The following is a 14,988-nucleotide window of genomic DNA, read 5'->3' as shown; positions in this document are numbered from 1 at the left end:
AATTCTATATATTGCGTTCTCAAAATTCGATTATGATTACGGCATCCCTCTTCATAGTCAAATTTTGAAAACATGGCAAATAAAAATATTGTAGCAAAAGACTGGTCTAGAATCATGTCTTTATGTGAGACATCATGAATCGTGTACCATTTGCTTTGGGTACAGGATCGATTGCATGTGCTATAATATTTGTCATTTCTAAATTTTTCCAAATGCCCGGAGGCATTAAGAAGGGAAAAGGTCTAGAATTGGATATGACTAAAATGATTAAGCAATTGTCGAGGACAATCTGAGGTTTACCAAAGATTGGTTGCTCAGGGACAGTTGGAAGTATAGTGCTAATTTTGGAAGGACCATATTGACATATTCTGAAAAGAGGCATCTCTTATTCAGAATGATAGTCAAAATGAGAATATGGAGTTGTCTCCATAGGTGGATGTTATCTGTGTAAGATTAGAAAACTTAATGCAAGAAGCATGTCCAAAGCAATGTACTTTGAATATGAGACTTAGTTTCCATGGAGTTGATCTCCATTGGAATACCTTATAATGACTGTTGACAAGTCTTTGTGACTTTGTACATATTCATTACAGGAGGGTCAGTGCATATAAGTTTAAAATCTAAACAGATTTCGATAAATGATAGGAATTTGAAATTCTCACATTGGTAACTCGATGTTATAAAACGTGCCTTTGTGTATGATTCAACAAGTAGTAGAACAAGCCATATGAGTCGAAGTTTATCCATTCCTTTTACCTTCGGGATAAAAGCGATATCTGTGGGCCCCTCGATGATTTAGCGATGACAGATGTGAGTGCTTGGCCAAGCCAGGACTGATTTGATTTGTTCAATCAGTCAGTCATCATAAATCGAAAATCGGGAAACAACAAATGGACAGAGAGAATGATTATAATCCATGTCTCAGTCCATATGATATCTAGAATGGACGAATATATGATCCCTTATCTAATGGACAAGTCATTGACAAGGTTAGAGTTCGACAGCGGCTTTAAGAGCTACGATTGCCAGTTAGGTTTTGAAGTCATACTCAATAATAGTTTTAGACTTATCCAAGTGGGAGACTTTTGGATTAATGTCTAAGTCCATAACTATATTTGGTATGTACTTGACCCGACCCGGCATGGTCCATTTGGGTTGCACTTCACCGGCACAATTTATATGGATAGTCTTTTGAGAATAGTATATTTATGATTTATATTAATATATTATAAGTTCTAATATATTAATATGGAATCATATTATTTAATTAGTATTGATCAAGAATTAATTTAGAATTAATTAAGTGATCAAAAAGAACTAATTAAATATGGACTCTTATATATATGGAATGGGCCAAGTTCATTTAGGTTGGGCTAAGCTTTCATGGATGGTCCATGGAGCTTTTAACCCATGGATCATATGTAAATGAAAGGTCATGGGTATTAGGGTTTACATGGATGTAACCCTAATCCTCCATAATATATAAAGGGGTCCTTGGCTCACAAAATTGGCACAAGTGTGTGAAAATAAGAGTGGGCCGATTTTAGTGTGCATACATATTCTCTCAAGTTCTTCCAAGGTGTTTTGGTGATTTGTGATTCCATTTGAGGCTTCCACACTATTGGGGCTAAGCTCTTAAAGCTTGAAGACATCAAGCTACATCAAAAGGTATGTCATCTAACTAGAACTTTGTAGTATAGGTGCTTCATAATATGCTAGTTAGGATGAAACCTTGGAATAGTTAATATTTTCATGTATAATAGAGAAAACATAGATCCAAGGTTTATAGGGTTGCATGTACACCATAGGAGTGTTAGTATACTAAAACCCAACAATATGTTGGGTAAAACATGGGTAGATAGTTGATGTGTGATGAAATAAAATGATGAGAGGCCTCGATGTGATTGTGATCCAGTCATCTAGCAGAGTATGGATGACGACCACGGACTTTTCTAGACAGTCCAGTGGAACGCTGGCAGGCCCGCAACCTGTAGGTGTTAATGAACTTGGGTGTTCATTTGTTGTACTCCATCCCCCTCATGGTTGCCTTTAGGACATGTATGGCTGAGGAGTCCCCTAAGCAGTAGTGTCCATCCCGATGATATTCTTTAGGCTAGGTCCTTTGTGATAAGTGTTTAGGGACGTAAAGTGAGGATAACGGGAACGGGTAATCAGGGTTATTGTTGATTGATGAACTTAATAAGTTTATTATTATTGTGGGTTGAAAACCCTATATGCTCACCAGGCTCCCAAGTCTGACCCACTCAGCTTTTTATGTTACAGGTAGTGGACCCCGAGCATAGTCGGAGGATGATGAGAGATTTTTGGATTATAGTCCAGTAGTTGTAAATAACTGTTGAAAGGCTTATAATGTCTTGTTTATGCTTTTGATCTGTATCGGAACATGACATCCTGAGGTTTTGATATGAAATAAAATTATATATTTCTTAAAGAAAGGTTTTGACAAACGTTTATCATTTTTGTTTTGGGGACCAATTCCGCAACATCTTTTAAAAGGATTTCTCTGACTTTATTTAAAAAGCATAAATTAAATCGGTCTTTTCTGGCCGAGAAATTAGGGGATGTCACATGAACCATCCTTTTTCTTTACAAAAAGGATCGGGGCTCCCCACGGCGAGCTACTCGGTTGGATGAATCCCTTCCCCAACAGCTCCTGAAGCTGCGAGGATAACTCCTACATCTCTGGTGGCGCAAGGCGATAGGGTGCCTTGGCAATAGGCGCTGCCCCCGGAACCAAATCGATGTGAAACTCCACCTGCCTCTCAGGAGGCACACCCGGCAACTCCTCGGGAAAAACATCCAGAAATTCTCTCACTATCGGTACCTCACCGACAGAACTCGGCCTCTCTGCGGCAACTCGTGTATCCATTACATAGGCTACAAACCCCCTATAGCCCTGATGTATACTCTGTCTCGCTCTGGCAGCCGAACAAAATGTTGACCCAGATCGGGTACCCTCGCCATACACCGTAAGTATTCCCCCACTAGGGTCTCGTATGGTCACCAACTGTCGCTCGCAGTCTATAACAGCTCCAAATCGGCTCAACCATTACATGCCCACGATGACACAGACATCCCCCATCGCAATCGGTACCAGATCTATCGGGAACTCAACACCGAAAATCTTGAGTACACATCCTCGAATCACATCGGTAGCATAAACCGCTCGCTCGTCAGCTATAGAAACTCGTAGAGGTCGACTCAACGCCTCTCGTCGGGTACTGATGTGCTGGCTAAACGCTAATGACACGAAAGATCGACTCGCACCCGAGTCAAATAACACCAAAGCAGGTACAGAACTCACAAGAAAATAAAATAATACATAACAGCCACGACATTGGGCGCTGCGCGGACCTCATTCACTGTCAACTGAAAGGCTCTCCCGCGAGCCTTCGGTGCCTCGGCCTTCGCTGGCCGGACCTCGGTAGCTCTAGCAGCAGGTACAAATCCTTGTGCTGATCCCTGAAGTAGCTGTGGGCACTCAGCCTTCCGATGGCCAGTCTGGTTGCAGTGAAAGTAAACTGCGAACCCCTTGGGGCAATCCCTCGCAAAATGCCCCTCCTTGCCACACTTGTAGCACACACCCGCTCTGCACACCCCCTCATGGCTCTTTCCGCACTTCCCGCAAGTACGGCCCTTCGGTCCTCCAGATCTCGAATCAGCGGGCTTTACCCGCTTGGCTGCCGGCTGAGACTGTACCGGCCGCCTATCCCTCCTCTGAGACTCGGCCTCCTCCCTGGCATGAGTCTCTAGCTCAATCTCCCTCTTCCGGGCATTTGCCTGGAGCTCGGTAAATGTCCGGTATGTCGAGTTCGCCACGAACTCACGAATATCCCTCCTCAGTATGCTCAGATATCGGCTCATACGTGCCTGCTCGGTAGACACGTGCTCAGGGCAAAACAACGCCCTCTCATGAAACATCTGTGTAATCACAGTCACGGACTCCGTCCCCTTCTTGAGGGACAAGAACTCCTGCGCCAACCGTTCCCTCTCCACCGGGGAACATACTCATCTCGGAACATGGTGGTGAACCTCTCTCAGGTCACCGCTGTAATCTCTGCAGGAGTGAAGTCTGTCGTCACAAACTTCCACCAGTCCTTCGCTCCGAAGCGAAGCTGGTTCAGCGCGAACCGTACCCTCAGATGCATAGGCACAAGAACATGTGTAGAAGCATCCCTCAATGTCAGAGATCCATCTTATCGCGGCTATCGGATCCTGAGTCCCATCAAACTCTGGTGGCTTTCGTGTTGTTGAACTCCCGGTATAGCAACGAGTCACCCCCCTGTGGCCTAGCAGCGGCAACGGCTACGGTGGCCGCAGCAACAGCAGCATCGGTAAGAGCAGCATACCGCTCGTCAAACGTCTCAATTAGCGTGGTCTTGATAGACCCAAACATCTCAGGTATCTCAGCTCGGATGGCTGTTGCCACCTCATCATGAATCATCCTGTGAATCTCATCATCGCTAACACCGCTGCTCTCTGGAGTGTGGCGCGTACCCACCATAATGTCTCTGAAACACAACACAAGAGAAATCATAGACTCACTCGAGTATACTCACACTCGATAACTCAACCCTACTCGTTCCTTAGTACCCTAAGGATTCTTACTTGGACTGCTCACTGATCCGGTGTTTCTAGTAGTACGGGCCCTATACTACCTTCCACACCGCATTAGTATTCACCCCAAGTCCTCCTCCTAGGATCCCAGATCACAAGTACTCCATATCTCGCTAAACACAGGCTACCCTCCAGTAGACCCATCGTAAGCTCCTCGCTGCTACCTACTCACTCTCGAAGTAACTCATAGTAGCAGTAATCTTGATGTGCGTAAAACGAACTAGTTTTAATCCTACTTATAAAATCTAATTTTAATCATACAAAGGCAGTGGACCTGTCTATTGGTGGTATAGTTCTAGTAAGCAGGGTATCGAACTCAGGGAACGGCAATTTAAACTAATTACTAAAATTATCTAATAACCACTAACAAATAATAAAAGATGGGGTTTTCTCTAGTTTTACAAGACTAGAAACTTACTACTTAATACTTAAACTAATTAACTGAAGACTAGATAAGCAAAGATTCGACTAAATTCAATAATTAAGGAGACTTCTGTTTAGGTTCAACTCAATTGATCCTATGGTTGATTTTGTGGTAATAGTGCAATGGATTATCTCTTTTATTGGCTACCGATTCAGGTGATTAGGTTCACATTCGCTACACTAATTCTTAGAAAACAAACTAACTCAAACAGTGGCCAGTTGTCTAAATTAATTTAATTCCCTAGGTTATTTATTCGGGTTAATTAAGACTTGTTGTGGTTAACTAATTTGGCCCTTTAGTTAACCTCTTGTTGATAGTCATCACACAAGCTCACACGTAAATTTACCTATTTTCTTATTAATTCTAGTTTCACATTGGCTAATCCTAGTCATATAATAAAGTGTTCACATAAATTATACGAGGTAAACAATTAAGAGATGTTCATGCAACTTAATTATCTTCCTATTAACAGAAAAATAGTTTTCATTCACACATAAGGTTCTTTAACAAGCTTAAATTAACGAAATCACCAATATTAAGCTAATCCTACCATAAATCAAACCATAATCTCAACATTGTCTCCCCAAACAGAAGCTATAAAAGTTTTAGCTCATGATTAAGGTAAAAACGAACTCAAACACAGATTCTAAAAGCTTAAACATAATTAAAACTAAAGATCTAAGTAAAGAGTTATGATTTGTGCCTTAATTCTCCTTTGAAATTGGATCTAAGGTTGGATCTTCACTCTCCAGGTCTCCTCTGGCTCTTAGTCGCAGCTTCTCTCCCCAAGGGTTCTCTCTAAAAAAACGTGAATCGATCTGAGGGTCTCTTTTTATAGATTCGACCCGACTCGTCGAGTCCAAGACTGACTCGTCGAGTCCATTATTAAATTCTCGTGTACGACAAGTCAAGGATTCCTCAGCTTCGCGAATCTTCGTAGCGACTCGTCGAGTCGGTGCCAGACTCGCCGAGTCCCATGTAGTTTTTGGTTTTTTCTTCTTTTGATCAATTCAAAACCTCCCGATGGTTACTCTTGCTTCTTTTTGCTTCCGAGCATTCCTTCTGGACTGAAAACACAATTCAAACACTTTTAAGTATCTTTTGTCCATATTATGCAAATAAATAGCTAATAAATGATAAAAATCAATATTAAATAAAGGCTAAATATGCACATATCAAAATACCCCACACTTGACTTTTGCTTGCCCCCAAGCAAAACTGAATTTTAGCACACTAAAATCACATAAGACAATCCCAATCAAACCCAGCCATTATGCCAAGACCGCAACGCATGCATTTGTGTCTAAATTTTTTCCTAAGGACCCCCCTCATCCTAAATACTCACAATCCTCATAAACACTCACCCACTTCTTTTGAACAATGCTCATTTTATGCATCCCTCCGAATCCATCCGCAGAAAACCTCCTAGCCTCAAGGTATTTTTGGTTGAGCAACCCAAGCATACATATTCTAAAAATTACAATTTTCGATACCACTATGGAGCTTTTTGGAATTCTTCACTTCTTTGATATTTGATCTTTAATTTCTTTGAATTCACCACCCTTTTGATTTTTGGTATCTTCAACTTTTGAACTTTGGAATTCTTCACTTCTTTGATATTTGATCTTTAATTTCAAATTTACACTTTAATAGCTCCAAAACTCTTTCAACTTTTCTTGTAATTCTCTCTTTTTTTTATTACATGTAACTCACTTTTTTTTTCACTCAATACCTACATGCTTAAGTAGGGGCGCTCAACTTCAACCTTTATTAATTAAAGATAAAAATTTTCCTGGATACATTTCTGGTACACGATGCTAAACATATTGCATCCCTCAAACTAAGCGAGGTTGTGTTTTTGTTCCATGATTTCACTAGAATAAAGGGGGCCACAAATGCATTATAACGTGTATAAGCTCAACTAAACATTTGGGTCTTCCTGCAATCATCAAACATAATACTTAGCATGATTCCTAATTGCTTTTACCAAAATTTTCTAAATTAAGTCCTAGCAATTTTATGCAAAATTTTAAAATTTAACTAGTGTAACCAACCAACCCCCTACCCCACACTTAATTTATGCAATGTCCCCATTGCATATCATGCATGATAAAGAACAATAAAAATAAGGAGAGAATTGGAACAAAATCCCCTGGGATAGTAGTGGCGAGGTTGATATCTCTTCTCTTCAGCTCCATCTTCAATTAACTTTAGACATGGGAACAGCTCATCCATGTCTTGGGTGTCAAAATCTCGTGTGGTTGAAAGCTCTAAAAACTCAGGAAAAATTTTCGGAAATTTCCATAAATCACTCTTCAAAATAAGAACCAAACGCCGTGGAATATAAGCATCAAGTCAGCAGTCAAGTAGTGAAAATCGTATTAACTCGTCGAGTCAGTAGATGCACTCGTCGAGTCGTAGCGGGAAAGTGCAAAAATCGCGATTGTACTCTTGGACTCGTCGAGTCAGAAGATGCACTCGTCGAGTCGGCCGCTGGGTGAAAATACTTCGCTTCCTACTACCGGTATGTTTGTATAGACTCCAATTACTTCAGATTTGAATTAATTCTAATGCTCCTCTTTAGTAATAAGACTCATTTTAATGCTCCTTATGACCGGACTCAAAACTTGGACTTAATTAACCCTTTCGCTGAGGCTTGAAACTCCTATAATTCTCGAGACCTCTTAGACTTGACCCATTCCAAATTCTGAAAAGAAAACTAAAAACAAACCATGAGAACATAAACTAAATAAATCCTAACGTACTTAAAATTCAAACAACCAAAACCAAACAAATAAAAATAAAAAATTGTTCAACAAAACACAAATAAAAATAAACTAGTCTTCATCCGCTTCAGCATCATCGTCCCCGCCATGCATAGCTCCACTTCCTCCGGCTCCACTACGCCTCGCGTTAATGACCTCGTCCCAAGATGGAATGTAGGGGAAGTTACCCCCATCAATGTGTGGAATGTGGAAATGATCAAAAAGCCGAACGTGGGATTCGTTGCTAAAATTTATACCCCTTGCCATTAGATCTTGAAGCCGCCTCATCTCGACATTGTACCAATCCATTGGTACTTCGTCATGATCAACCGGAATCACCGGCTGTTCCTCTTCCACTTCCCGCTCACGCCTCCTCACTCGCCGACCCGGCTCCACGGGACCAATTACCACGTCATCACGGGGTATGATAAAAACTCCTCCACCAATATCCTCGACAATCCTTGCCCTTCTGAAAAGTATGGTATTAAAAGGAGGGGTTGGAACCTCCGTTAACATCCCCCATGCTCCCGCGCCCATTAATCCATAGGAATGAGCCAAACGGGTCACAAACATCCCGCCATTAATCTTTGATGTTTTGCGGTCCTTAACCGCCCCTTCGCTTAAATAAGTGGTCAAACACCATGGAATGTTACAAAAAACGTTTGGTGTGATAATGCACCAAAAGTAGAAAACATCAAGGTTTAGAACCTTGTCGTCATCTTTCCTTTGGTTAATTGTGATGGCTATTAGGCGGTGGATAAGGCGGTGAGTGGGTGATCAGATGCTACCTTCTTGGGCAGATTTAGGAATATAGACGTTGTTGGCGATAGTGTTCCACCAACGTGAGCTTGTAATGCCATCCGGGAACACCTTGTGAGAGTGTTCCAAAAATGTACCAAAAGCAGCTATATTGACCAATTGTTGGTCATAAATTCCCAAACGCCAAGCAAGTTCTACCACGGAGCATTGGCGGACCTCGCCCCCTAGACAAAAAGTAAGGCTCCCAGGGTTATAACAATCTTCTCCTCCTCGGAAAGTAATCGTGGAAAAGAACTCCCAACAAAGCTCTTGATATACCGGCTCCTGGATCCGGAAAAGCCGGCTCCATCCATCACATATTATAGAATCGCCATTATGGACAAAAGTTTTCATCAAATAAGGTGCCAATTCTTCTTCGTAATGAACCTCTCCAAGCCATCCCCAGTTTATGGCATTAGGCACGTAGATGTCTTTCCTCTTGATGTCAGCAAGCTTTTTCTTCCATCTAGTCATGGTGGATTTGGATTCAAACCTTGGGAAATCTAACCAAGGGTGATCCCCTTGGCTACCTTGAGAAGTCTGACCCCTAAAAAACATGGTTCCTGCACAACAAATAACAAACAATCCGGAAAACACAGAAACACATTAAAACAAAATAAATCTGGGTTTCACGACTAGACTCGTCGAGTCCATGAACAGACTCGCCGAGTCTGATGAACTGCACGAGTCAGTCGGCGGGTCTGTAAAATTTCAACCATAAAAACTCAAAATTAGTCCAAAGGTTTGTCCAGGATTGTGTATAAGGCATATTAATGCAAGAACATGCATCAAAAACACCATGATTAAGTCAAAATCAAAACCCTAAAAATTCTAAAATTCCAAAAACGGGTGTTGTATCAAATTGATACTTCCACACATCTAAAAATCATGACTTTAACAGCAATATAGAAGAAATTAAGTACCTTGCTTGATGAAATTCGAAAAATTGGAAGAAAATTGGAAGAAATTGATGAATGCTTGAGAGAGAAAGAGGCGCACGGCGAGTGTGTCGGCTGAGATGTGTTCCAAATGAGGGTTAAAACTCTAGTTTTACCAGATGTAAAAAAAATATTATTATTGTTTTTTTCAGTAAATATAGTCGACTCGTCGAGTCGGGGTCAGACTCGGCGAGTCTGGTCGCGAATGAAGGTTATCATTTCTTCGTAAAAATATTCAATCCACCCCACACTCAGACCATGCTTACCCTCAAGCAATCAATTTTTTGATGATTTAGAAGATGAAAACAGAAAAAAAAATCCTAAGAAAATCAAACAAAAATTAAAACGAAAATGATAAAGGAAAAAGAAAGCAAACTCTCATAACGGGTTGCCTCCCGCCAAGCGCTTCTTTTTGAGGAGTCTTTAGCTGGACTCCCTCCCGCTCTACGTTCCTTCGTTGTTCTTCATCGGGATGCCATGCTTAATCTTTTGTTGCTTATATTTCGTTTTGTAAACATGTATTTTCCTCTTGTATGCTCTTCTCACTTCCTCTTTTCTCTTCTTTTGAGTATTATTTTCAGATTCACTCCTAGCCCTTTTTCCACACTTCTTTTTCCTCACCCCTTTACTTCGACCCATTTCAAGCACTTTTTCTTTGTCAACCTCGAATTCTCGTTCAATTTCCACTTCATCGTCACTTGATATTAGGAATTCGTAATCACTCTCATCACCTTCCAAAGAATCTGGTGGTTCACATGTGAACACTTCATAATTAGTCGACACTTGGGCTCGAGGTTTTGTTCTTTTAAGTGTAGATGACTTGTTCTTCTGATTAGCAATTTGTGACTCAATAGACGAATTCGGCAAGTCATTATTATCTGCCCTTGTATTCTCTTTTTCTCCCAAACTTGCCCCCTCGTTAAGTCGAATTGCTTCATCTTGTTGTATTAACGTGTTAAGGTAAGCTACTTGCGCGTTTTGGAAGTCGCAATAATTTTTAACAAATTCTCCTTCTGCTATTGGATCTTCCAAAGACTCAGAAAAAATATGCAAGTCTGTGCCATAAAGAGAACTGGAAAGTGGCAGGTCAAATTTTTCAGTAAAATTGAAACTCTCGACTGGACTCGTCGAGTCAGTCGATGCGACTCGGCGAGTCAATGCGTGTTCCACAATTTCAATTGTTTCTCCTGAATCAGCCTCCTCTAGTAACTTTTCTATCTCCTTTAAATCTTTTTCAGCATCAAAATTTCCTCTAGAAGTTAGTAGAAATTTATTTGGATTTTCTTCTTGTAAAAGTGCAATCTCTTTTTCTAGTAATTCGTCATCCAAATCAATGGAGGAAACTTCTTCTTTTCTTGTTTCTTCTTGCATAATACCTGTGTAGCCTTAAACACTGCCGATTCATCTCCTACCCTTAATGTTAGTGTAGACTCGCATACATCTACTAATGCACATGCGGTATTCAAAAATGGTCTCCCCAAAATAATTGGAACTTTGGAGTCTTCTTCCATGTCAAGCACTACAAAATCCACAGGAAACACAAACTTATCTACCTTGATGAGAAGATCTTCACAAACACCTTTTGGATGAATGATTGCCTTATCGGCTAGATGGATCTTCATGTCAATAGGCTTTGGCTCCGGCAAGTTCAACTTCTTGAAGAAAGAGTATGGCATGAGATTAATGCTTGCACCCGAATCCGTCAACGCTCGAGTGGTAATTAGATTCCCAAATTGGCATGGTAAGGTAATACTACCCGGATCGCCCTTCTTCTTTGGCAGCTCATTTAACACCAACTCAGCGACTTCTGCCATATTTTTTCTAGCGGTAAAGAGACCCTTAAGCAAGCTTGCATATTTAGGCGTTTGAAGTATTGTTTCAACTAATGGAATATTGACTTGAAGGGCTTTTACATGCTCCATGAAAGCTCTGTATTCTTTAACCTTCTCATCAGGTATGGCTCGAATCGGGAATGGCAAAGGTGGCCTGTAAGGCTTTAAAGAAACAGCAGATTTGTCATCAGGCCTTGGACTCGTCGAGTCCATGAGATGGACTCGGCGAGTCGAGTCGGGTTTTGCTGAACTCGAGTATTCTGTCTTTTCTGCTTGCAACTTTGTTGAGGCCTTCTGCGCAGGGGTCAGAGGAGTGAAAATTTTCCCAGAACTAGTTGTTATTGCATTAATATGCGCCATTTTCAGATTGTTTTCGGTGTTGCTTGGAAGTTCACCCGCTTGTCTTTGGTTAACTTGTTGAGCTAGCTGCCCTATCTGTTTCTCGATGTTATGAATGGATGCTTGCTGGTTCCTTAGTATATTTCTTGTTTCTTGTATTGCAGCATCATGATCATTGTGTCTTTTCTCAGAAGCAGCTACAAATTTTGTTAGCATCTCTTCCAAGTTGGGTTTCCTGTCTTGCACTGGTTCCTCTTTTTGGTACATACCCCTTGCTTGTTGTCTAAACTTCTCCTCCTTTGCCTTCTTGTATTCATCATAGGGTAGCCATTCTTTCTTCGGTTTCCGCCAATCATAATCAAACCTATCACCGCTTGAATATGCTACTTGCGCCTTTTTATTTCCATTCTCGTCCAAGTCGCAATCTCTCGTAAGGTGAGGTCCATTGCAATTTTCACAACCCACCCGAATAGCATGGATTGTTTGATCCATTTTATCCATTCTTCTATCCATGCTTTTCAACATTGCCATCATTGCCGCCATGTCTTCAGAAGCATAATTCACATCTCCCCTAATTGGATTATTCCTAGGATTATGATATTCTCTAGAGTGCTTAGAGAATTCTTCAATCAATTGTTTAATCACCGGGGGTGCCTTCTTTGTGAGCGGGCCTTGCGAGTCAAGCAGTTGCCTTGTCGTCACATTGACTCCATCATAGAAGATGGAGACTTCTTGTTGGCTATTAAGGTCATGGTGTGGGCAATTCCTTAGTAGACTTTTGTACCTCTCCCACGCCTCATAAAGGGACTCTCCGGGTTGTTGTTCAAAATTGGCTATAGCTTTCTTCAACTTGGATATTTTAGAAGGTGGGCAAAACTGATCAATGAATTCTTCTTTCATCTTAGCCCAAGTCGTGATGGATCCGGGAGGTAGTGATTTTAGCCAATCTTTTGCAGCACCCTTGAATGTAACTGGAAGCATACGAAGCAGCTGGGTCTCGCGAGACACATTTGGAACATTAAAGTAATCAGCTACATCATTGACTTCATCCAAGTGTTTATAAGCATCTTCGTGGTCTTTTCCATAAAAGGGTATCTCCTTGAGTTGAGCAAGTATATGACCTTTGAGCTCAAAAATGGCAGTTGCTGGAATTGCGGGTTGCACAAGTCCCGGGCCGGTGTCATCTCGTATCCTCTTCTTCCATTCCCCCATGGGGACTTCATCGATGTTAGCCATGAGAATAGCTAACTCGTCGTCGGAATCAAAATCGTGCCTGAATGTAGGGTCTTCTTCTCCTTCGGTTTCGTACTCGGTGTCCTCTTTGATTGGGTCGTCGCTTGCTAAAGAGGCGTTGGATTCTCCGACTTTCTTGCCCTTTTTCTTGCTGAAAACGGATTTAAGATTCTTCAGTGGTGAGTTCTTCGGTTTTCCGGGATCTCCAATTGTTATGCCTTTGTTTCTTCTAAGTGTTCCTTCCGGATCGTCAAAAGGTGGAATCAGTGGTGTGCCTCCTCCCCTGGTCATAAACGTTCTGCAAACAAAAAGAAAGACACGCGTAAAAAGAACAAAAGAAAATTAATAACGAGAATTTTCTGTTCAGCGATGGACTCGTCGAGTCTGTTCGAAGCGACTCGGCGAGTCGACTGCAAAAACAGCAAAAATCTTTGAACAAAATTTCCTAAAACTACTAACTAAGATGCAATCCTAATGCTAAATCTAATAAAAATAGTAACCTTGTGCAAGAAAAATCTCACACAATGGATCGATAACAATAGTAATCAATTCAAAGTTGGAACCGTTCCCCGGCAACGGCGCCAAAAACTTGATGTGCGTAAAACGAACTAGTTTTAATCCTACTTATAAAATCTAATTTTAATCACACAAAGGCAGTGGACCTGTCTATTGGTGGTATAGTTCTAGTAAGCAGGGTATCGAACTCAGGGAACGGCAATTTAAACTAATTACTAAAATTATCTAATAACCACTAACAAATAATAAAAGAGGGGGTTTTTTCTAGTTTTACAAGACTAGAAACTTACTACTTAATACTTAAACTAATTAACTGAAGACTAGATAAGCAAAGATTCGACTAAATTCAATAATTAAGGAGACTTCTATTTAGGTTCAACTCAATTGATCCTATGGTTGATTTTGTGGTAATAGTGCAATGGATTATCTCTTTTATTGGCTACCGATTCAGGTGATTAGGTTCACATTCGCTACACTAATTCTTAGAAAACTAACTAACTCAAACAGTGGCCAGTTGTCTAAATTAATTTAATTCCCTAGGTTATTTATTCGGGTTAATTAAGACTTGTTGTGGTTAACTAATTTGGCCCTTTAGTTAACCTCTTGTTGATAGTCATCACACAAGCTCACACGTAAATTTACCTATTTTCTTATTAATTCTAGTTTCACATTGGCTAATCCTAGTCATATAATAAAGTGTTCACATAAATTATACGAGGTAAACAATTAAGAGATGTTCATGCAACTTAATTATCTTCCTATTAACAGAAAAATAGTTTTCATTCACACATAAGGTTCTTTAACAAGCTTAAATTAACGAAATCACCAATATTAAGCTAATCCTACCATAAATCAAACCATAATCTCAACATTGTCTCCCCAAACAGAAGCTATAAAAGTTTTAGCTCATGATTAAGGTAAAAACGAACTCAAACACAGATTCTAAAAGCTTAAACATAATTAAAACTAAAGATCTAAGTAAAGAGTTATGATTTGTGCCTTAATTCTCCTTTGAAATTGGATCTAAGGTTGGATCTTCACTCTCCAGGTCTCCTCTGGCTCTTAGTCGCAGCTTCTCTCCCCAAGGGTTCTCTCTAAAAAAAACGTGAATCGATCTGAGGGTCTCTTTTTATAGATTCGACCCGACTCGTCGAGTCCAAGACTGACTCGTCGAGTCCATTATTAAATTCCCGTGTACGGCAAGTCAAGGATTCCTCAGCTTCGCGAATCTTCGTAGCGACTCGTCGAGTCAGTGCCAGACTCGCCGAGTCCCTTGTAGTTTTTGGTCTTTTCTTCTTTTGATCATTCCAAAACCTCCCGATGGTTACTCTTGCTTCTTTTTGCTTCCGAGCATTCCTTCTGGACTGAAAACACAATTCAAACACTTTTAAGTATCTTTTGTCCATATTATGCAAATAAATAGCTAATAAATGATAAAAATCAATATTAAATAAAGGCTAAATATGCACATATCAAATCTCCTAGGCTAAGGCATCACAAATCAG

General features: G+C 40.6%; 1 non-coding gene across 1 annotated transcript; it reads left to right on the top strand.

The window, feature by feature from the left end:
- Nucleotides 1-12,479: 12,479 nt before the first annotated feature.
- LOC145110477 (small nucleolar RNA R71) lies at nt 12,480-12,586 on the top strand. The gene has a single exon (XR_013709855.1). It is a non-coding gene; the product is annotated as a small nucleolar RNA R71 (small nucleolar RNA).
- Nucleotides 12,587-14,988: the final 2,402 nt, after the last annotated feature.

The sequence above is a fragment of the Lactuca virosa genome, chromosome 4 (genome assembly GCF_052849685.1).
Source record: "Lactuca virosa cultivar CGN04683 chromosome 4, Lactuca_virosa_CGN04683_v6, whole genome shotgun sequence".
NCBI lineage: Eukaryota > Viridiplantae > Streptophyta > Magnoliopsida > Asterales > Asteraceae > Lactuca > Lactuca virosa.
The sequence above is the reverse complement of the archived record's forward strand: the minus strand, read 5'-3'. Positions and strand labels throughout refer to the sequence as shown.